Raw genomic sequence first — 23,956 nt, 5'->3', positions numbered from 1 at the left:
TAACCAGGCACTTCACAAAAGGATAATATAAATGACCAATACTTTCCAGCCTCATTAATAATTAGTTATATACATATTACAACCTCCCACAAATACCATTTTATATAGTTTTAAGAAGTTTGAAAGTATCAAATTTTGATGAGAATGCATCAAAAGTAAATTAAATTACTGGCCTCAATTTTTTACCCCTTGCCATATCTACACCTTTGTCGTGTAACCAAGTAGTATCTCCCACTAAAGGTAGAGCACCTTTACCCTGTTTTGATTTTGTGATTAACCAGGTGGTCTGCTTTGGCCAATGGAATGTTAGTGAAGGTAATATCACCAGAGGATCCTGCTTCTGCTATCACCACAGAAAGAACAGGCTCCTGATCTAGATGGGATGAGAGGAAAGTGGAACAGACCTAGGTCTCTACAACTTCAGTGTCCATCAGAGACAACCCATGGATTATATAGAGAATCAATGAGTGCTGTGTTTAGCAACTGAGTTTGGGGTAGTTCAATGAACAGCATTATTGTAGTGGCAGCTAACCAATGCAGATGCAACGGGACCTCTCACAAACTGGTGGTGACAGCACAAATTGGCACAGCATTGTGGACAGTAATTTTTCATCATTTGTCAAATATGAATAAGTATTTAGTTCCCTAAAACCCAGAAATTCTCTTCCTAGGAAAATTCTTTAGAGAAAGTCAGGGTACATTTAAAAGAATGTACAAAACTTCTGTAGTAGTCAAAACTGAAAAAAAAAATAGTAAATAGAATAAATAAATATATACATTATAATATATTCATAAAACAGAATATAATGTTACCCTGGAAATCAACCTATTTGGCTACACATATCAATATGCATTCTGTGAACATAATGTTAAACAAAAGAATGTTGTTCCAAAACAATATATTTGGACTCTGTTTTATAACATTCCAATACAGGTAAAACTACATTGCTCAGGAATGCATTATAATATGTGTATATAAGAGACATGTTATCATCTTGACTGACTTGCCTTTTGGTTTCCTTCTATTCAAGGGCATTTCCACCATGAGAATCCCAATGAATCCAACCCCTAGATGAGCAGCTGAATACTTCCGCCGCCATCCTTGACACCTAAGTCATGAGTCTGCAGTCCTGGCTCAGACAGTCAAACTTCTAGTAGAAAGTGAAGGCAGGGCAGTGAAAAAGTTAAGCTGCTATAAAACACAACGTTCTCAGTGTTTTTGAGTGTCTCTCTTAGGCAAGGTTTTGTCTGACATTCCAGCAGCAGTCTAGCCTCCTTTGGATCTTGATGTATTTTTTTTCATCCTAGTCCACCAAGCTCCTGCAACTTTTCTGTGCAAACCTACAGGTCCAACAAAGGCTTCTCCTTAATGAGCCAGAGGTGATCCCTAGGTCTCCCTGCTAGGAAATCTATGAGGTACAATCTCCCAAGATCTTAAAAGAGACATAGACCATTTAGGGTCTTTCTTTTAAATCTGGGTCAACAAGGCATTTAGAAAAAGAATACATTCACCTAACCTTACTACCAGGTATGTGAGGTCCTGGGCAAATCTGGGTCAGGGATGGATTCAAGTTTTCATGAGAGACACTGTTACATGAATTACTTTGAAACCATATCAGTGAGAAAAAAAAGGCCTTTGTTTTCTTTCCAGAATGTGCCATGAGGTTTGCTCCATGCCGTTTTGTCTTTCCACAGGAAATTGCCTCATTAATTTCTGTGACATTATAAAAGCAACCACATTACCTCATGTGGCTGGAAAGTATATCCAACCAGCATTCGCTTGCTTAACTTCAGCATCCTCTGTGACTACTAAAAGGGAATTTGTCCCTTTGAAACTGTTACATACTTTTAGTTTTCATATTTAGTAATACAGAGCCCTTTGAAAAGCCTGGAAGGGTTTATAAACCATGATAATTTGTAACAAACAAAAACATAAAAGAAAAATGTTGTGCAGAACAGAGTAAATCCACATGAGACACTGGTTTCACATTCATTTTGACTCTGGCAGCACAATAAGAGCGCCAGAGAATCAACAAAGGGAAAATAAAAGGTAGGAAAAACCAAAGGGCTGACAAAAGTTCTGAACATGAAATAAAGGCGGCAACACAGAGAAAAAACAAAGCTTAATAAGGCAAATAAAAAGAAAAACAAACAAAAGTAACCTATCAGGAAGATAATTGACCAAAGTGGAACATAATCAAGTGAAGCTGAATGATAGAGAAAAGAGGAAAAAAAGAAAACATCAAATTCAGGTTTAATTCTCTTGAGCAAGAAAAGATACACCAAAAGAACAGGGGGAAGAGACCCTAGGAAAAGAGAAAAACTATAATAGTGTGTGCAAGTTCTATTCCTTAAATCTTAAGATAATTGAGAGATCTGAGATATGCTCATTCCTTATTAAATACTCACAGAGACACATCTTGCTGTTCTCAGTACCCTGTACTTTTTGAGTGTCATAGGCTGTAAAGGACTCAAAAGCAGGAGGAATCCCAAGTTGAGTTTTCAGGGTTAAGCTTTCATAAGTGCTTTTGTATGGGCATGAGATGAGCTGGAGAAGACGAGCATGATAGCATAGCACATTCTCAAAATCGGTGACCTGTCAGTCTAGAAACCTTTTAATAGTTTATTCAGCAACGTATTTAATTGACAGATGCTTTCCTTTAAACAGGTGGGGGCCACTCTAATCATACGTCATTTCCAAGATGTCTGATTGCACACAATTAAATTTAAGTAAGCATCCACTTGCAGTGCATGGGGATTTTCAAAAGAACCTCACAGATATTAAAAGTTTCTGATTATTTAGGATCTCACAGTGTTACCACGCATTTAATAGGAAAAGGTAAGGGATATCTTACTTCATACTGTGTCATCTTCTAGCAGCCTTTGTCAACTGGATATAATCATCCATGGTAGGGTTTGTCTTTGTGTCTGTTGAAGTATGAGAGAGGAGAAGAGTTTAACTTGGATGGAATACCAAGTGAATCAGTAAAAAAAAAAGAAAAGATAAAATGAAAAGTATAAAAAAAAGACATGTTCCAGAGTTGGAATGTATAAAGAATGCAGGTAACCTTTCATCCTAGGCCAAGTACTCTGATTTTTTTTATTTTATGGGAAATAGAAAACCATCCAATTTAAGAGCAGCTTGGAAAAACTAAGAAGCCTTGAAGGAAACCAAATTAAAAACACTGTTACTGGCTTTAAAAAGGAAAAAAATTAAAGATAAAAAATGTGGTGAGTGATGCATGTATTGTAGAGCCAACAGATAAAGTAGTAAGTACATCTGAACTACGTTGAAGTCAACATTGGTTTACTTCCCTAATTTAACTGAAGGCAGCTCTGAAACCAGTTAGTACCCAAAATCCCCAGGCCTCACTGACAGCTGCCCAAAGTTCTGGATTGGCTGTCGTGTGCAGAAACTAATCTGGAATTTTAGATGCACTGCAAACTTTATAGTTCAGGTAAAGTCCGTTTATTTCCTTCTTTTGGAGGAAAGCTATTGTTCGCTTTATTTGTGTATCTTTTATTTATTTATTTATTTACTTATTTATTTTGGTCAGGGAGTAAATAAAACGATCAGTTAATCAGCCTGAAGTTCAGATTTTCCTGGAATGGTTATGTTGAGAGTATGGAGTATACTGGGTAAAAGAGAGCTCATTGTCTGCTCACTTACTCACCAGAAGTTTAACATGTTGAGGAACATCTTGTATTATATCTGGACCCCATCCATCATTAAACTGAAATGAGAAAGAGACTGTGATAAGCAAATGTGCTAATGCCAAATGGATACATGTATTAAAGATGGTGTAACCATCTGGACTCAGTGTGGGACCCAGAATGTTCCTATTTATCAAATTATAATCCCCATACAATATTTTATATCTGTAGTTCAATGTTGATTAACCCAGAGTTGTTTTCAGTTTCTCAAAGTGGGCTTCCGCAGAAGTGTAGAAAGTTAACACATTTATCAGAGAGGGTAAAGATTGGCGGAAAATGGAGAAACTTTACTAAAAGCTCTTTGGTTTTGTAGGGTAAGCAAGCACAGGGACAAATATTAGTCACCATCCAAGGGGCATTAGAAAATTTAAAGAATAAACATATTCAGGGATTATTCTTATCCCCAGCTGTCTGAACTCACTTCCCAATCTTCAAATTGCTTTCCTTTCTCATTATTTATTTAAATATTAAACTGATTTCAAAGTTGAACTCAAGCCCCCATGAAACTTTCCTTATCGTTACCATCTACCCCATTATAATGAGGTCTCTTCCTAAAACTGGAGACCAAGCAACGGGTTTTGAACATGTGCTATCTACCTGTGCAAGAGCGGTCTTCACTCTTTTCTTTCTTCCTTCTTTTCTATCTAGCTAGCATCTTCCTTCTCTTTTTTTGCCCTTGAGGAAAAATTTCTGTCATTCAAAATTGTGTGCTAAACATAAATAAAAAATATAAGAATAAAATAGAGAAAGAGGAATAAGGTAGGGTCCTGTACCTTGTCCGGCAGGCTTGTCTTGTACTCCGAGTTCCTCCATTAAAATCTCAAGATATTTTAATAGACCAGTAACAAAATCTGGGGGAAAAACAAATTAATATAAATCATTCTGTGGTAAATATTGACATTATCTTCACTTCCTGATATCACTAGGTAGGATGACCAGTATTCCATTCCCCTCCCCCCACCACTGTTCTTAGATCATTTCTGGCAAGAGTACTCATTCCCAAGAGCAATCAATCTATCCAGACTCCTTAGCTCTTCTCAGGGCTAGTCCAGAGAGGATCTGTAATGGCAGAATTAAATGTATCAACCTGGAAAGTAAGAGAGAAGTAGAGGGAACGATCAAGCCCCTGGAAGCTCCTTCTTAGCAAGATGCCCTAGAATCTCACAGTTAAATTTCCATAATTTCCTAAATCTTCTTGCTCCCTGAAATATATAATATTTCTTCAGTCCCTGAGTTTCTCAAAGGCCAAATACTAGAACTCAAAGTTCCCATTCAATGTAATTACCACCAAAGCAGTTATCTGGTTTTGTATCATATTCTTTGCTGTATGTCCTATACTGCTTGGCATAGACTTAGGAGGCGCTAAAAAGATTTTCTTAATGTATAAAACTTTTTTATTCCTAAACATTTGTAATAGAGAAAGTAAGATAGGGCAGGAAACTAAGCCATGTATTTCCTGCCACCATCACATTCTTTCTAGTGTTAAATTCTATTTTAAAACTCAAAATGATAATATACTTACATAAAAACAATTCATCAAAATGTATTGACTACTTAAAATATACTATGTGCATTTTTCTGAGTGATGTACATGCATGTTATATCACATTTATAATTATTGTCATCCCACGAAGGAAATACGGTTTAACTAATTTTTCCTTGAATGCACTGGGTGACATTGGTTAATAAAATTATATAGGTTTCAGGTGTACAATTCTATAATACATCATCTACATACTGTATTGTGTGTTCACCACCCCAAGTCCAGTCTCCTTCCATCACCATTCATGCTCCCTCTTCTACCTTCTTCACCCCCTTCCCCTCTGCAGATGTGTCCGTGAGGTTTTTTTCTTAATCCCTCACATTTTTAACACAACCCCCCACCCTCTGATAGCTGTTAGTCTGTTCTCGATGAGTCTCTTTCTATCATGTTTGTTAGTTTATTTTGTTCATTAGCTTCAATGTATGAGTGAAAACAAATAGAAACCTCATGTCAGAGAAGTTAAATAACATTTTTCAAAGTAACATTCCCCCTCTTAATAGGAGAATTACGATTTGACTTCAGACTTACGCTTCTTCAAAGTTCATATCCATTTTAATGCATTTACAGATAAGATTGGGTCACTTAATGCCAAAGATAGGAGAGGTGAAGCTAATTGAAAACCATGAGCTGTAGGCATGAAAGGGGCTATTCTTCTAGTTCATCAGATAAAAGTGTAAGATTAGAGACTAGTTGAGGAAATTGGCATCACTTACACATGCTCTTTCCTCTTTGCTGGCACCTGAACTTCCTTTGTCACAGCAACATTGCAAGGTATGGCAACTGGTATTAGTATTATACACAGTGTTCATTGACTAACTAAATCCCTATGTGATATTGAACCTTCATTGAACCTACAAACATGGTCAGTCTGTTAGTTGAGACAGCCTGATATGACAATTTTATCTTTATAAAATATTTTCCATTCTGAATTTTAAATCTTTGGGGACTGATCTCTGTTTCATATATCTTCCAACGATTGCCTATAATGGTGACTTTCTCATAACAGAATGAATGTACATAATGGATGTAGTCAACATCTGTAGTTACCGTAATCTGGATGTGGCCCAACTCTCCAAGCAAGCTTATTTCTGCTGGATATTACATCCTTGGGCAGTGCTGGAAATAAGCCTTGGGGAGTTAGAGCAGGGCTTCAGGGCTCAGAAAATAGGAGTGAATGGAGTCTGGGATGCATAATCAATCTTGGGTGCAGGCACGAGTTGAGGGACCAGAGCCGAGGACCTTCTGATTGAGTAAAGAAAAGGGTCCTGAGCTCAAGACTAAACATGTGTGTGTTGAGAAATGCAGTCTCACAGCATTTGGAATTTAAAGTGGCCATAGCCTGGGGTGGCATCTGATAATGCAGAACTGTGTGACGAGCCCATCATCCAGCCTCCTGTCTTGGGATCATTGCTTTCCTCGGTTGACATCAGCAAGGTGCAGGCTCTAGGTACTGCCCACCTTCATACTTAGCAAGAGGGAGAGAAACACACAAGCAACTGTTGGTCTGCTGCTGAAAACTCAGTCCCCCAGCAGCAGTTGTGGGGCCCCATCTAGCAGAAACCTATAGCCCAGGATCTTACATCAGTGCTGGGTGGGGAGCAAGGTTTCAGCCCCGGCACCTCTGAGAATTCACATGACCCAGGAACAACTGCTCTGGCCATTCAGGGGCCAAGACATATCCCTTATGTATCTTATATCCTTAGGAGGTTCTGTGTCCCCCATAACAACTAAGCAGCTGGAACTGCCACTTCTGGAAGAAGATACCACACCTGGTGCCTTCTCCCAGGCCCTCAGAAAAAAAAAAGTAAAAGAATTAGAAAGAAGCATTTTAAAAGGTAATCAATTTAGCCTCATTGGCCATTCCTAGACTCCAAGGGTTTGGTCCTAAGATTAATTTACTTTTTCTTTCTGTACTAACTTCCTAGTTTTCTTATTTACAGAGTACCCAAGTTTAGAGGTTCCAGTTCACATTGAGCTAGTATTTAGAAACTGAATTCCAGACATGTATATCCAACTACTTTTTCAGTATTTCCTTTGGAATATGTAATTGTTAACACTATCAGATTCCACCCAAACTGAGTATCTTACAAATATTGCTCATCTTAATAATGGAATCGTTTTTATTCCAGTGACTCAGTCAAAAATTTCAGAGATACCTTTGAATCTTGTTTCTCTCCCATTCTTTATTGAATCCATCAGCAAATTCTACAGTTCAATCATCAAATTCTGAAGTCTATTTTCCACCAATAGTACCTAAGTCAACAACATATTGAAATATCATTGAAATTTCTTCTTAAATGGCCTTTCATTTCCCAATATTACCATCCCTTACACATATATACCTCTAAGTCCTTGTTTTTGAAACTATTATTTTCATATGTGAATCTGTTCCTGATACTCTTGTAAATAAAGTTCTCCAATGGCTTTTCATCATACTTAGAAACATACATACATTTTCCCCTTGGCCTATAGGTTCTGACATGAGCTGGTCTGTGATGGCCTCCCCTTCTCATATCCCATCACTTCTTTCCTCATTAAGTTCTTGTCACACTTCTACTATTTCAAAAACTCTCCTGCTTTGGGGTCATTGCATGGACTTCTCCCAATCTCTTTTTTTCTAGTTAGCTCATGACTGCTTCCTCTTTCATACAGATGCGAGTTCAAATGTTTTGTCATCAGAAAGGCTTTTCCTGAGATCTCCCCAATTACATAGAAATCTTCTAAAATAAAAAAGAAGTTCTTCCTTTTTCTAAAAAGGTTATCTTACATGTGTTACTATATGACAGCATATAAATAAAATATATATCTCTAACTACATCACAATAACAATGTCCTTTGTGTCTCTCACCTTCCAACTTTTCCATGATAAATGTATATTAAAACCCAGTTGATTTAGGAGATTCAGAGTCATCAAATGGACTTCAATCTTATGTTTACTTAATCTCAAGTTTGAATGTGGCCCAGGGTGCTATGTGGACCATGCATCTGACCAGGAGGATCATGCATGGGAACTCCAAGCACAGGTCTGGAGAGGATATTATTAGCTCAGTGTTGTCACCTTCTCTGGTTTATCCAACATCTTGCTTATTTGTGGGGCTGGAAGGATGTGGTCAAAAGTAGAATTTTGGTATTTTAAGGTTTTCTCAATCATCATATAATGGAATGACGAAGTCTCATATTAAATACAAACACTTCGTGTGTATGCTTGTCTGTTTTTATACCCAAGATGAAAAAAAGAAGAAGACATAGATCATTGGTATATTAATTAATTGGAAAAATGAAAGTTACTATAAAAGATATACGCATTAGATTCCCCAACTAAAAAATGTTTACTGAGCAAGAAAGAAAAAAGAAGAAAAAAATCAATCTACTAATGCTATGTGTCTTCATCAGACAAATTTGTGCCATGTCAAATGGCAGTTAGACTTATGTCTGCTCTTTAAGAAATTCAACTTATTCTTTAAAGCCTGACTCAATTATTCTAAAACTGTGTCTAATTTTTTCCAGGAGAACATGTGTCACTCCAAGAAATAATTTCAAAGTTTGCTGGGGGCAGGGTGGAAATGGGAGAGAGGTGGGGAGCACTGGAGGGTGGGCTGGGATGGGAGTAAAAGTCAGAAAACTGTACTTGAACAACAATTAAAATTTTAAAAAATGTTTTAAAAAGTTCGCTATATTGCATCCTTCTTTATTTTTTAAATTTTTCATTGTTATTCTGTTACAGTTGTCCTAATATTTCCCCCTTTGCCCTCCTCCAGCCAGCCTACCTCCCTCTTCCACAGTCAATCCCCACGCCGTTGTCCATGTCCACGGGTCATTCATATGTGTTCTTTGTCCAGTCCCGTCCCCTTTATCCCCCTCCCCCCTCAACTCTGGTCACTGTCAATCTGTTCCATGTGTTCATGCCTCTGGTTCCACTGTGCTTCTTAGTTTATTTTGTTCATTAGATTCCTCTTATAAGTGAGATCCTATGGTATTTTTTTTAATCAACCGACTTCTTTAATCAGTTCTTTTAAAATGAATTCAAGTTATTCTTATGGTGCCAAATTAACTGGGTATGTTGGAGTCATTTATTTGATAGACAGATAGACAGACATAGATAAAATGTATTCAGTACATTTAAAGAGAGAAATGCATCTCTCTTTCTCCCTCCCTCTATCTAGATATATAGCCAGTCCTTTCCCACTTTTGTCAAATATTTCTTTTTTTTAAGATTTTATTTATTTTTATTTTTAGAGAGGGAAGGGAGGGAGAAAGAGAGAGAGAAACATGAATGTGCGGTTGCTGGGGGCCATGGCCTGCAACCCAGGCATGTGCCCTGACTGGGAATCGAACCTGCGACACATTGGTTCGCAGCCCGCGCTCAATCCACTGAGCTACGCCAGCCAAGGCTTGTCAAATATTTCTTATAATTATATTTTTAAAAACTGATTGATCACTTTTTACCACACTCATTAATTACTGGTTTATTGAGAGTAATTAAACAATGTGTTTTTGTTGTCCTTGTACTTACTAGTACTGAATTGCTTTTAGCACAGTAGGAGCCCAATAAATGTCCTTTGAATAAAAAAAAAAGTGAATTGTTACTGCAGCATCTTTGCCCAGACTCTTTAGCAGAAGTTTCACCTTCATTCATTTTCAAGGAGACCACATTTCACCTGATTTTTTTTTTCCTTTCCCTAGGAATAGTAATCAGAAAGAATCTTTCCCTCAGGGTCTTTCTGCACCGACTCACTAATAAGTATCAATTGCCCGTAACCGCATACTATCTTTGCAAGAAAACACTTACAAATTTCTTAAAATCTCAAATGAAATACTTATAGACATCAAACAATGTTACTGAGTTAGAAAAGGGGATTTTTAAAGAAAAATCCATGTGCTTTTTGGCACTCGTGTATTATAGATCATAGGAAAGAATCTAAGCTTTCTACATGTTAAGGTGACTTGGTCTGAAACTATTCATAACTGAATTACTGATTCATTGAGAAAACTTCAATGACAAACAAAATACTCACACATTGAAGGTAAATGATGTCAATGAAGAAAACAGTCATCATGTCCTGCAACAGCAAAAAGTTAAGATTCATTTAAAGGGAAACACTGTGCAAGTTGCCTTAATAAATTTGTTGTATGTCATGTACTTCTCCAATGGGAACTGAAATTTAAAAAAGTCATACATGAAAAAAAATCACAGGAAGTATCTTTGATTTTGGCAGAGAATAATGATAAGGGAATGTGATTCTATATGATAGAAAACATAAGGTGAGAAGAAATTGAAAGGGATCAGTTAGCCCTTGGCAGGGCCTAAATATGTAAAAGGGACAACTAGACAGCTATCCACTCTTAGCAAATTCCAGGTATACAATATAGTACCGTAACCCTCATCACCATGCTGTACATTAGATCTCCAGAATGCATACATCTTGCATAACTGAAACTTTGTATCTTAGGCCAACATCTCATTTTCCTCTTCCAGCTCCCTAACTCCGGCAACCACTTTTCTAGTCTTTGGTTCTATGACTTTGATTGTTTTATATTTTACATGTAAGGGAATTCATGCAACATTGGTCTTTATGTACCTGGCTTGTATTCAATCTTCTCACCATACACATATACACACGTGTACACACACACACTTTGCTTGTATCACCCAGGAATAATTTAACATTTCTGACACTCTGTGAAGAGATGGCTGCTGGGACATAAAAAAAGAAAAACAAACTCATTTTGAGGGAGATCAAGAGAGGGGCAATATCTTAAGACTAATATTCAGAGTTCTCAGAAACTTTAAAAAATATAAAACATTGTCAGGCTTCATTGGGAAAGGAGGTGCCGTTGCACGCTGTATATAATGGCACATGAAACAATGGAGGTTTAGCGTGATTAAGTAACTTCTCATGTGTTCTTTCTGATGGGTTGGAGCTTTGATGTAATTCCACAGCTGATTCCAAAATCCTTGCAAATTAGTCTATTATTTTTATTTTTATATAAAGAATGTGACCATATATTTCCATCATTATATTTTAAAACTGGTTTTCTATATAACAATACATATCAACAAAATCATGTGGAATTTGATATTAGGGACTTCAAATTGAGTCTGAGGTTTGCTGTCAATAGCTATGGATCTTAGAAAAGTCACTTAGACTCTCATAGATTTATTTCCTCATGTGTAAGCTTATATAGCAAGATATAGTCACAGAATTGTCAGGTAATAAGAGATGATGTGTTTAAAAAGCACTTTGAAACTAGAAGGTACAAAATATATTTTCTGCTATGCCACATAAAAAAGTTACTTGGGAAAATTTCATTAAATGCCTAGTTTAGTTTTTTAAAAAAGTCAAACAGAATGATTTATTTTGCTTTTAAAAAGGCACTTCATATCCAAAAGAACCACTTTCCTAAATGATGCTATGAACATAGAATTATACCCAGCAGGGTGGGTTTCTCTAAGAGCTGTTCCCTCTGCAAGACGTTTGATAGGTGTGAACACATTTGAGCCCTGCTCCTGACTATGCATAAAAGACGGGAGAGAATGGCAACATCAATAGGCTCCTTATTTCTCTTGCTTTCTAATGGCACTTTACACTGTTGAGATAATATTCAGAGCTGTGGACAAGGATGGTATTTTTCTCTCACAATGAAAAAAACCTCAGTGTCAGACTTTGACAGTACTTAAACAGTATCTTTTCTTGACTGACAACTTTTAAGCCAACACTACTTCGCCCAAGGAATGACTGAGATATCGGACTTCATAGTTAAGGATGTTATTTAGGAAATCCAGGGGGTTGTGATGTTCTTACTGTTTAACAAGTGTAAGCAAGGGATCCCACAAGGCTGCTGTACCAAATCCCTTTTTCATTCCACTTAATCCCCTTCACCCTTTCTTCTCCTGAGCCTTGGCTTCATGGCCACTTTAGTTCTTTGAAGATTGTTTTTCTGCCGTCCATCCATGCGAATCACTGCAGGCCAAATTCTGCTCTTACAAGTACAGGACAGACCAGGGGAGCTGCCAGGCTGGATCTAAAGACTGAATTTAGCACCACAGGTGGCAGCTGTTCTCTAACAAGCGTAAACAAACCCATCAGAAGGAGCAGCTCAACCAGGCGAGTGTTCTTGTTCTGGGGTCTTTACAAGACCAGTGGAGGGGCCAGATAAATATTTTTATAAGACCTTACAGAATTCGTTGTATTTTTTTCTTATTTTTATTTTTCTGTATTTCCAGGTCCACTGTGACTTAAAAAAAAAAGAAATAAAAACTCTCCAGATTGCTTAAAAGATTGTAGAGTTCTTAAAAAATATCTAATAAAACAGTAATATTACTCTAGTTTATATTCAAAAGTATTTTCAAGTTCTCTCTTCATGACATACTTAGGGTGGCTTCTAATAGATAAAATTGATAAATTTAATTTTACGGTTATAAAAGTATGGGTTTCAAAGTATTTGTCAATGAGAGAGCTAATTCAATTATAAATCAATCTGACTGCATTCATTGTATTCAACAAATATGTGAAGTATTATTTTAAATAACCTAATGGGACTCTTAATTTGAGTTAATACAATTTCAGCAGGTGATTCACCCTCTTCTTCAAGTGTGGTAGTTAATAATTGTTTTTTGCTACATGTCGAACATCTGTGTAATGCTCTTACTCTACAGATTTTTTCCTATTAGCTTCAGTAATTCTAACACTATATATAAATTGGTAATAAAAAGATATTTAAGCATGCCACTTACAGCAGAGAAAATAAATTAACTTAATTGCATACATCTTGAAAAGAGAACAAAGGTATAAATCATTATTTCCCCCCCAAACAGCTCAAACACAGCACTAATTCAGTAAAAGCTAACAGATGCTTTGTCTAAAGGAGGGTTGGTTCTATTATATTATAAATTTATAAACTCTGAATTAAACTCAAAAACATTTTCTGTTATTTCACTTGGCATAGCCTTCACTTCATCTATTTTGCAACCATACTCAACCATTTCTGTGAGCATCCTAACTACTAATGATTTGAGCTGTGCATCTGATAGGTTGACTATTTCTCCATTGCATAGTTCTATTTTTGGAACTTTGATCTGTTCTTTTATTTAGGCCACATTTTTTTGTTTGTTTCAGCACACCTGTTATGTATAAGGGGCGGAGCCATAGGTATTCACCAGGGTGGGGCAACCCACATCTCTGCGTCATGTTGCTGTATGTGGGGGAGAGGTCTGAGAGGGAACAATACCACTTGCTTGGCTCTCTGCTATCTTTTAGTCACTTACCTCACTCCCACAAGCAAATTGGGCCCTCTGGTGCTGACTCCCAGGTGAGTGGGCTTGTGTATGTTCTAGAACCTTGTGGGTCTCTCCAACAGACTCTCGTATGAAGCTGAAAGTCTCTCCAACACACCCACCTGTTTTTTCAGTCAGAGGCTTTGACCACAGAGGCCACAGAGGCTTTATTTCCCTGTGCTAGAAACCTGGGTTGCAAGGTGTGTCTCACTCCTCATTTGTTCCTCCTGGTTTATCTGCATGCAAATGTGGGACTGCCTGGTCCGCCAGCCACTGCCTTGCTGTGCATTCTTTCTGTTCTGGCTGCCTATCTCCACCCCTCCTACCAGTCTGGATGAATGTTTCTTCTTTAACTCCTTGGTTATCAGACTTCCATGCAGTTTGATTTTCTGGTAGTTCTGGTTATTTTCTGTTTTTAATTTTGTTGTTGACCTTTCTTTGGTTGTGCAAAGAGTCAAAGTGTATCTATCTATGCCTCCATTTTGGCCAGAGTTCATTACCAAGCCCTTATTATATGAAATGTTAAAGGTACTTATCTAAGAAAAAGATGACCAAAAATATATGAAGAGTAAAATGACAACAGACTCACAACTATCAACAACTGAATCTAAAAACAAAAAGAAAAGCAAACAACTAGAACAGAATCACAGAAATAGACATCACATGGAGGGTTGTCAGCAGGGAGGAGGAGGGGGAGAATGAGGGAAAACATACAGGGAATAAGATGCATAAATGCTAGGTACAGAATAGACAAGGGAAGGTTAAGAATAGTATGGGAAATGGAGAAGAAAGAACTATACGTATGACCATGGACATGAACTTAGGTGAGGAAATACTGGTGGGAGGGGGTATGCAGGGTGGAAGGGAGTAAAGGGGAGAAAAATGGGACAACTGTAATAGCATAATTAATAAAATATATTAAAAATACAAAAAATTTAAAAAGAATGAACATTTTAAATTAGATTAAAAAGTTAAAAACAAAGTTTAAACAGTTTATTATTGTAACATTTGACAGATTTCAATATACTAATAGGCATTGTGAATATCTAAGACAAGAATGTAAAATTTGTTATTTCTTTAAATCATTCATTGTTAACATCCCCACCTCTTGGAAGGAGGGTTGGGTGAAGTGGCATCACTGCTAATATCCATTAATTTGTGAAATTTGTGTTGTATTGGAAATATTTTTGGAAATGTTGCTTTAAATCATGAAAGCCTTTATTTGTCTATTTGCATGAAGTCATTGCTTAAGGAAGCTTATGTATTGTGACAGACCAGATATACTACTAAATATACACTTAGTACAGCCATACATATAAACGTACATATAAAGCACATTGATTTATTATGCATCATGCATCATTCCATCATGCATCCCTGTAGTCACTGATTGGTTGACTGCCAATCCCTGTAGTCACTGCCCCTGTAGTGACTGCCCCTTACAGATTGGTTGCAGCCCTGTTGCTGCACCCACACAGCTATCTTTTCTTGGGTAGGTCGTTATCGATAGTGCAGCTTGGTGTCTGTATTTACAAAATAAAGCACATAGATTAGATTAGCAGAAATCAGCACATTAGAATCACCCAGGGATTTAAAAAAAAGCAATTTCTAAACTTTACCTCTAAAATGTTTTATTTAATTTGTCAAGGTATTTTGCAAAAGCCCCCCCAGGAGATTCTAATGTGCATCTAGGCAGACGCACACTTAAACACTATGACGATTTATATCTCTCAAGTATAGTTATTTATATCATTGATCCTTTCAATTCTGTTATTAATCCAAACTTATTAGAATATTTATTATATGTTTCCACAAAGCTTTTGATGTTCAAGGCCCATCTAATTTCTACTGTTTAGATGATAACTACATGAAAGTAATGAACCGAAGATAGTTGGCTGAATATGACAAAGCCCCTCATCTCAATGTGTGTGCCAGAAAATCAACTTTCTTCAGTGTTTTGAGCCATGGCATATGAAAATATGACTAAAAGAGCTTTACTTGTAACCTTGACTCACTGCTGTTGCTCAATACCTTTTTTTCCTATTTGTTTTCTAGATCCATAAGGAGCGCAACCTTTAGCCAAATGAGTCTATTCTGACCCTATGCTGATTTGCCATAAAATGCAAGGGGTTTTGCCTAAAAGAAGGGATTGTTAGAGTTTGAAGAGAATAAATTTTAGCTCTCATGCAGTGACCAAAAAGAATCCATTGTCTTAAAGGTGGTTTTTAGAAACCTTGGAAATAGTTTCTGGAGGAGCCTAAAAGGGAGTGAAAAAATAGGACGTAAAAGAGGCAAAAAGGTGGGTTTAGATTAAGTGTAGCTGTTACTGTAGGTAGTTAACTAGGAAAGAATTAGACATTGAGCTTAATAAACTTGGCGGCCTTGTAGCCAGGAAGCTGCAGCCTTTACAGAGTCACTCACTCACGCACTCCAGTGGCTGCCACTGAGGAGACTTTCCTGGGATCACAGGAAATACCAGGGGACTGTCTGTCCCTTGGTACTGAATTGTTGTGGGAAGCAGGAGAAAGTGCTTGACCGTAGATGCCTGTCAGTCTCACTAGGGGGTGGGCCCATCATAAGTCCACAAAATCTTGGGAAGTTGATTGGTTATTTTGGAAAAGCTCCTGGTTATAACCCAAGGGAAACAAAAACCTCTCTCTCTCACTTGGTGACTCCCACTTGCCCCATTCATTCCTGTGCTCTTTCTTGCTCAGGAACATATGCCAGCGTGTGGGTATAGCAGCTACCAGGGCCCACGGCAGTCTGCATGGGATCCAAAGGACTAAACGTTAATATGAAGCAGAATTTATATGCAGTGGCCTTTGCTTTGGCTTTGCTGAGGATACAATTGGACTTTTTCCATGGTAAGACAGAGGGTGATAGGACATTAGAAACACAGGGACATTTTTCAACCCAAATAAATCCTACTACAAAACCACACCTCCTATATAGGTCCCTGCAATACTTTCCTTGGGATCTGCTGGAAGAACCTGATTTACACTGACAACATTTGGCCAGCCAGCCAGGAATGGGAGGAGTGGTAGGCTGTGGTAACTGGTCGATCTTCACTCGACTCGTCTCTCACCGCCTTTCTGTTAGCAACAAAACCCCATCTTCATGCAGCAGGAATCTCTAATGCACAAGTATCAGCAGAGATGAGTCTTCTTTGGAGGAAAGGGGCCAGGCTGCTGAACTCCTTTATCGGTACGTCACTGACCCACACGGCTTTGGGACTGAGGTGAGTGTGAAAAATCTCACAAACATCTCTGAGAAAGGTGGTTCTAGGCCAGAGAAATCCTCCAAAGAGGAGTGAAGCTATGAGCTATTAACAGTTACTACTCAGCAATTGAGAGGACAGACTGTGTACTGAAGGGGCATAATCTAGGTGGGGCACTAAAGCACCTACAATAGTCTACAAGTAGCATTGCTCAGGTACACTTACAGTTAAAGGTAAGTTTATTCCATGACAGTAGAACTTCGGGATTCTAACTGGTCATAGTTTCTATGTATATGTTGAATAAAAATTATACAATGAGATGGGTTGATATACATATACACAGTGAAATGATTACTAGAATCAAGCACATCACCTGCTCACAGTTACCACTGTTATGTGCAATGAGTAAACCTGAATTCCTACTATTTTAGCGTACTTCCAGTATTTAATACAGCAGTATCATCTGTAGTCATTGTGCTTGTACATTAGCTCTCTAAAATTACTCACCCTACAGAACTACATAAGTTCATACTCTTTGACCAAAAACCCCCATTTCCCCTACCTCCCCACTCCTAGTAATGACAGTTTTACTCTCTGCTTCTGTGAGTTTAATGTATGCACCACCATTACAGTATTATTCTGAGTTTGATTATAGTCTTACCTCACAGTTTTATATTTTAAATATTTCCATGTTTCGGTACTTTTATTTCAACTTTAAAATTCCCTTTAAAATTTCTTTCAAGGTGGGTCTAGTAGCTGTGAACTCCCACAGCTTTTGTTCATCTGTGAAAGTCTTTATCTCTCCTTCGATCTTTAGCTCCTATGAAGGTGGCCAGGGATGTTGCTAAGTATTCTACAACGCACAGGGTAGATTGCAACATCCACGGTGAAAACCGTGGATCAATGCCAAACCATCAACAGCACTGAGGCTAAGAAATCCTTGTCTACAACTTTTGAATAAATATAGTCAGCCACTCAATTTTCCAGAGCTATATGGTAGTTTTTTGTTTTTTTTTTTTTAGGGATTCCTATTTTTCTAAGCTTTTTGGTATTTTCCTCCAAGCATGTCATGGAAGGTCAGGTATCTATACTACATTTAAAGTGGACCATCACTCTCCCCAATCTTTCAGGTGTCATCTCATCAGCATGTTAAACAAGATCCAGGTGCCTCTGCCAAAACGTTGCATCCTAAGGCATGAAACAGTGTATCTATATCAACCAGATCTCCTTTATCCAGCTTTATATTCTGCTCACCTCTGATCTAGTACTAAAGGATTCTCAGCCAGTCTTATTCAGCCACATCCTCCAAGTACATGCTAGCTATGTGCTACAGCTTCTTTAGTACAAAATTCCTCTTTTAGCAGATCCAGCACTTTCCCAGACAGATCATGCTGAAATCTGACCTTGGTTATTGCTTTTATGCCATGAGAGAAAGTGAGATGTGTTTAGGAAGGCCAGTATTGAAAGACATTCACCTTATTTGAAGCTTCCCTTCAATTATAGGGTTGAAGAAGGCTTGTTTTTCAAACCAATTTTTAACAGAGCAAAGGAAGCCACTTTTGTTAACCCAGGAGGTTCAGAAAAATAATTTGTTTTAAGAGACTCACATGCATCTACACAGAAATCTCCACCCTCAACGCACCCTTCTTCTTCCCTATCAGAACCATGACTTTGGCAGGAAACAGTGACCTCGACCAGTGATTTTCAACTGAAGTGCCACAAGAATTTTTAGGGCATGCAATGCCTGACTAGTCAGGGGCACTGACTTCTTTTCACTTACATTGTCTAGTTAAAAAATAACAGCAGCCAACACAAATATAGTCACTGGTATAAATGAATCAAAATTATATCTTTTTTTTTGGTCAGATCAGCTAAAAACACATTTTTGGTGTGTAGATGAATTTGAGTAATTAGTTTTCATGTGCCATGAGATGAAAAAGGCTGAAAATTGCTAGCCTAGACTGATATTTGATCATTTTTTTCCTGTCAATCTTCCAATAAAGCACAATTTTTCAGTTTAGTGTTTTGTGATAGAGGCTCTGAATCAGATGTTTTAAGTCTGGTGACATTTTTCAAGCCTAACCTCTCCATTCCTTCCTTTCTGCTCACAGTCTTATACTAAAGCTTGGGTGCTGCCTTAACTAGTATTGGTAGGGCTCAAGTCACATACATGGCTCCATCACCTAACTACAAGACAGCTTCGAAACCAGCATCTTCCCCTGGTCTCTCAAGACATTTTGGATCTGCTGGGAAGCTGTACTGCTTTCTTGTAAATAATAAATATATGGAAATAATAAATCTTTTCATAATCTCTTGGTATGTGTATGACATCATCAATCTCCATATGCAAACCACATTTTGAGTAGTGATACTTTCTACTTATGTACAGAGGCTGTAATATCTGCCCTCCAGATATACAAACTTAAGGTAGATTGGAAAGTTTTCAAAAATGCCTTTGATGCTCACATTTTTAAAAAGTGTGAAAAACAGATGGCAAAAAACCCATGGCCTTAACAGTATCCGCCCAACTCCACAGTGCTTGTGGGAATCATTTCCCTCAGGCACCTCCACTGTCAGGAACATCACGCAAGGTAGAATGTCTTCTACTCTGATCTCATCCTGGTTTACAAAAATGGAATGTTTCCACAGTCACACTTCTAGAGCATGCCAACGACTGTCAGTGCTTTACCCAGTGCCCGTCATAGGGTGGTCACGGCCATTCAGGAAACAAGTTATACAAATCTAGAATTCCCTCCTTAAAGTTCACTTTTTGGGGGTATGTCTAGGACCAACTCTCTTGGGTCGTATTCTCTAAGCAGTGTCCCAGATGGGATTTCTTATGTAAGAGTTCTTTTCAAGAATGTGCTTTAGGTGAAACAGAAATCGGGAGGGAAGAAATTAGAATTGGTCAGGATAAGAAGCTAGGTACAGCCTGATCCCATAGCTTTGGAGCATGAATGGCTCTCCAGGATTGTTAGCATCTTGAGACTCAAGGGCCGGACTTCATGCTCCCATATCAGTTACTCATTGGCTGAGGCTGTCTCTCTGGGAAAGCACAATTACCACCTGGCTGTATCTGGGCAAAGTGACTTCAGTTGCTGAGGACACCTTTCCAGAATTAATAGCTAAACTCCAAAGTGGCTGGTGGACAGGTAAACCAGCCTAGTAAAGGGGAATCTGTGTGAAACATCAAGAATATGTACTACATCATTAGACAAATGTAACTGAGACAAACACTCCAGTTAGTTATTGGAAAGACATGCATTTTACCAGTTCCAAGAATAAAAGGCACATTATGCTACAGCCCAATGGGCTAGGGGAGAATGATCCGAAATGAAGTAGAAAAGGTAGGTAGGGGTTATTCAGATAAGCTATTTAAGGCTAAGACAAAAGAGTCTGAATTTATCTTAAAGGTGAGGAGAAGGTTTTAAATGAATTTAAGAAAGGGAAAGGAACAATCTTGTATTACTCTTTTATAGTTGATATATTGAAGAGAGTCAATAAGCCTTTGTCAGTGACTCCTTAGCCTGACGAAGAATATTAAAAAGAATTTTCAAAGGAGAGTTGGGGAGTAGGAGGGGTGACATACTCCTTCCGAAATTGTTAATGTTTTGATATGAAGATAAAAGGCAAGGTGGCAAATGAAAAAAAAAATGATTGTAAAAACAAAAATGTGACAGATTTCTCATTTAGTTTGATGAGATCAAAAACAATATTTAATGAGAAATAAAATATTTTTTAAAAACTTTCTTTGCACACTGTTAGTTGGAAGGCAAATCACACTTATTACAATGTGGCAGTTATATCTAAAATACAAGTTACCCTGGGGAGGTGCCTATGCTGTGTCATTCAGAACATGGCGAGAAGTTTTGGGCATTATCCTGTGACAGAAAGACAGGCGTTTCTCCTAGTGCAGAGTCTCCATATGTATGTGAACTCTGTTAATGTGATTTTATTTCACAGGAGACAGGAAAAAATATGAAAACATATTCCAAAGTGTCCCTATTATTTTATTTTGTAACGCTCATTACCATATAACTTCTTTATTAAGTTTAATATTATGCTGACCAAACATATTTTTGAGAAGTACTTCCTCATAACTGACAAATTTTAAATAATGTTAGATATAGCTGCCATATAGTTTATTTTAATAGAAAGTGAGTTTTTATACATTGTTCTCATTTTAGTCTAATCATTTATAATATGTCAATAGTCTTACTTGTAGGGAGAAAGGTATTTTATAGTTGGAATTAACTGTTGCAGTAATTATTAATGATGTGCAGTATGTAAGATGTTAACCACTGAACAAAATATCAAAACTTAATTTTTCACCTTTTAATTTACCTAAAAAAAACATAGTTTCAATGACACTTGATGATAAATAAATTTCATGTTTAATGATAGAATTATAGGAGAATACAAAATGAATAGATTAAAAGTATACTGTGCTGTATTTAAATATAAACAAAATATACCTTCTTTGACACTTTATGTATAGTAATACGCATATATCTTATACATACATTCAATACTGTTATAATGACTATAATAGGTTTTATATTTAACTGGAACTTTCCTACTTTTAATTACTTGCAATTTCTCATGATCACATTCCAGTCAATTAAAACATAGGCCATAAAGATAAAAGATAAATAAGGTTTTTTCCCCCTATGATATTGATATTCTGAAATTAATGATTCTGCAGGGGATGTGGGCATCCCAGGCTACAAACAGATCGATGGTCATGAATGTGAAATCTCAGCGATAGGATTTTGAATTGAACTGTGAAATGAGTGAAGTTTCACAGATAATGCAAAGAAAACAAATATATATTTTGGAGCCACATTTTTCCTGCAGTTCCTCATTATCAAGCATGCACTGACTCTCTTGCATCATGCACTCGCTTTAGGAAAAAATTGAGATTTCACTGCTAGAAAAATAGCCAAGATTTTTAGTTCAACTGGAATTTTATGTAATTCAGCATTAAGAAAAAACTTCTTTCCAAGATGATTTTTTATAACACATTTTTCTATAGACAACAACCATAGCTCTCAGCCAGCTTTCCATCTCTTATAATTTAATTATGTATAGTTTTATGTAGTTATGGGAAATAAAAAGTGAATAAAATACTTTTCATTTATGTTTAACAGTGTTTGAGACATAAAATGAGAGATATTAAGTATTATCAGCTGGATTTTATCTATCCCACCAAAAAAGACATGCTGAAGTTCTAATCCACAGGACCCTATTGCCCCAGAAAGGGAACTTACTTGGAAACAGGGTCATTACAGAGGTAATCAAGTTAAAATGACATCATTAGAATGGGCCTAATACAATGGGACTGAACTTCTTTTAAACACAAGAAACATGGATTCACAGACACACATGGTGTGAAGGTGCTATAAAGAGACAAAGGTAAAACATCATGTAAAGATGGGGAGAGAGATTAGAGTTATGCTGCCATAAACCAAGGGACACCTGGGGCTGTCAGAAGCTAGAAGCAGCAAACAAACAAACAAAATTATATATATATACATATATAACAATATATTTCTATATTATATATTATATCATATCTATATCGTATATATCATATCATATCATATATAATCTTTCCCTACAGATTTCAGAAAGAAGTACTTGCCAATACCTTGGTATCTGATTTGCAGCATCCGAAACATAAGGAATAAATTTCTGTTGTTTTTAGCACTCAATTAACTAATTAGTAAACTCATAGTAAGAATATAACTCTGATGATTAAATGATTAGATTAAGGTAGAGAAATTCAGATTGAAATAAAGAAAGAAAGTGCATTAGAAGAGGAATAACTAATTATAAAATACTTTAACTTTTTCTTATTTTAATTAACAAATAAAAGTTTGTTCAAAATAATAACAGCGGCAACTTATTTGATAAATATAGCTAATAAGTAAAATGAATAGCAGTAATGATACTAGGGAAGGGGGGTAGGAATTAAGAATGTTTGTAATTAGGAGGAGTGGCTGGCTGCAGCGCCAAGTGGAGGAGGCGGGAAACACAAGGGGAGCAGGACTGGGTGGTGGTGGGGGAGGTGAGGGAAGCTGGGGGGTGGGGGGCAGTGTTGGCACTGTGGTAGGGATCACCACCATCAAGGCGGTGGAACTCAAGTTCCAAGTTCTACAGCAATGGGCCCATGATGCAGAGGAAAGGTCCAAGCACCTCTAGCGGGAACTGGAGGGAGAAAGTGGGTCCTGGAACACGCTGAGGCTAAGGTAGCCTCCTTGACCCGCAAGATCCAGCTTGTTGAAAAGGAGTTGGAGGGCGCTCAGGAGGGCCTGGCCTCTGCCCTTCAAAAGCTGGAGAAAGCTGAGGAAGCTGCTGATGAAAGCCAGAGAGGTATGAAGGTCATTGAAAACTGAGCTTGAAAAGATGAAGAAAAGATGGAACTCCAAGAAATCCAACTCAAAGAAGCTAAGCACATTGCAGAAGAGGCAGATAGGAAGTGCGAAGAGGTGCCTTGTAAGTTGGTGATTATTGAGGAACACTTGGAATACACAGAGGACCCAGCTGAGCTGGCAGCTGACAGAATCCCATTGTCAGAGATAGATGATCAGATCAGACTGATGGACCAGACCCTGAAGTGGCCAAGTGCTGCTGAAGGAAAAATATATATAATAAAGAATATAAATTAATTAATTAATAATTAATTAAAAATCTTAAAAAAGAAAACAACAAAAAGTACTCTCAAAAAAAGAATAAAAGTAAGCAAATATGAGTAAGAGATAAAGATTCTTACTGATAAACTCAAGGAGGCAGAGACCTGTGATGAGTTGGCTGAGAGATCAGGTAGCCACGCTGGAAAAGACAGCTGATGATTTGGAAGATAACCTGAAATGCACCAAAGAGGAACTCCTCTGTGCACAGGGATGCTGGACCAGACTCTGCCTGACCTGAATGAGATGTAGAGCACCCCAGTCCGGCCCTGGCACTGCTCTACCCCACGACACTGACTCCACCAGGGGCCAGCCTTCCAGAAGCTGACCTTTACACTGAGCGCTGATCTTCAACTGCAAAGCTGCTTTCTCCTTCCATTCCTCGCCACTCATGCTCGCTCAACAGTGTCTATAGCCCCCAACTGACCATACAGTGAAGTTGTCATTGTTCATGCCTGCAAATTTCAGTCCTCTCTCCTTGGCTACCAGGTTACATTGATGTCCCACAAACCATT

The 23,956-nt window shown here is 37.5% G+C and overlaps 1 pseudogene; it reads left to right on the top strand.

Moving 5' to 3' along the window:
• Positions 1-23,707, top strand: part of LOC114491589 — a 39,895-nt pseudogene extending 16,188 nt beyond the window's left edge.
• The last annotated feature ends 249 nt before the right edge of the window (positions 23,708-23,956 follow it).

Source organism: Phyllostomus discolor, chromosome 1, assembly GCF_004126475.2.
Source record: "Phyllostomus discolor isolate MPI-MPIP mPhyDis1 chromosome 1, mPhyDis1.pri.v3, whole genome shotgun sequence".
Classification (NCBI taxonomy): domain Eukaryota; kingdom Metazoa; phylum Chordata; class Mammalia; order Chiroptera; family Phyllostomidae; genus Phyllostomus; species Phyllostomus discolor.
Note: the sequence above shows the minus strand (reverse complement) of the source record. Positions and strands in the feature narration are given on the sequence as shown.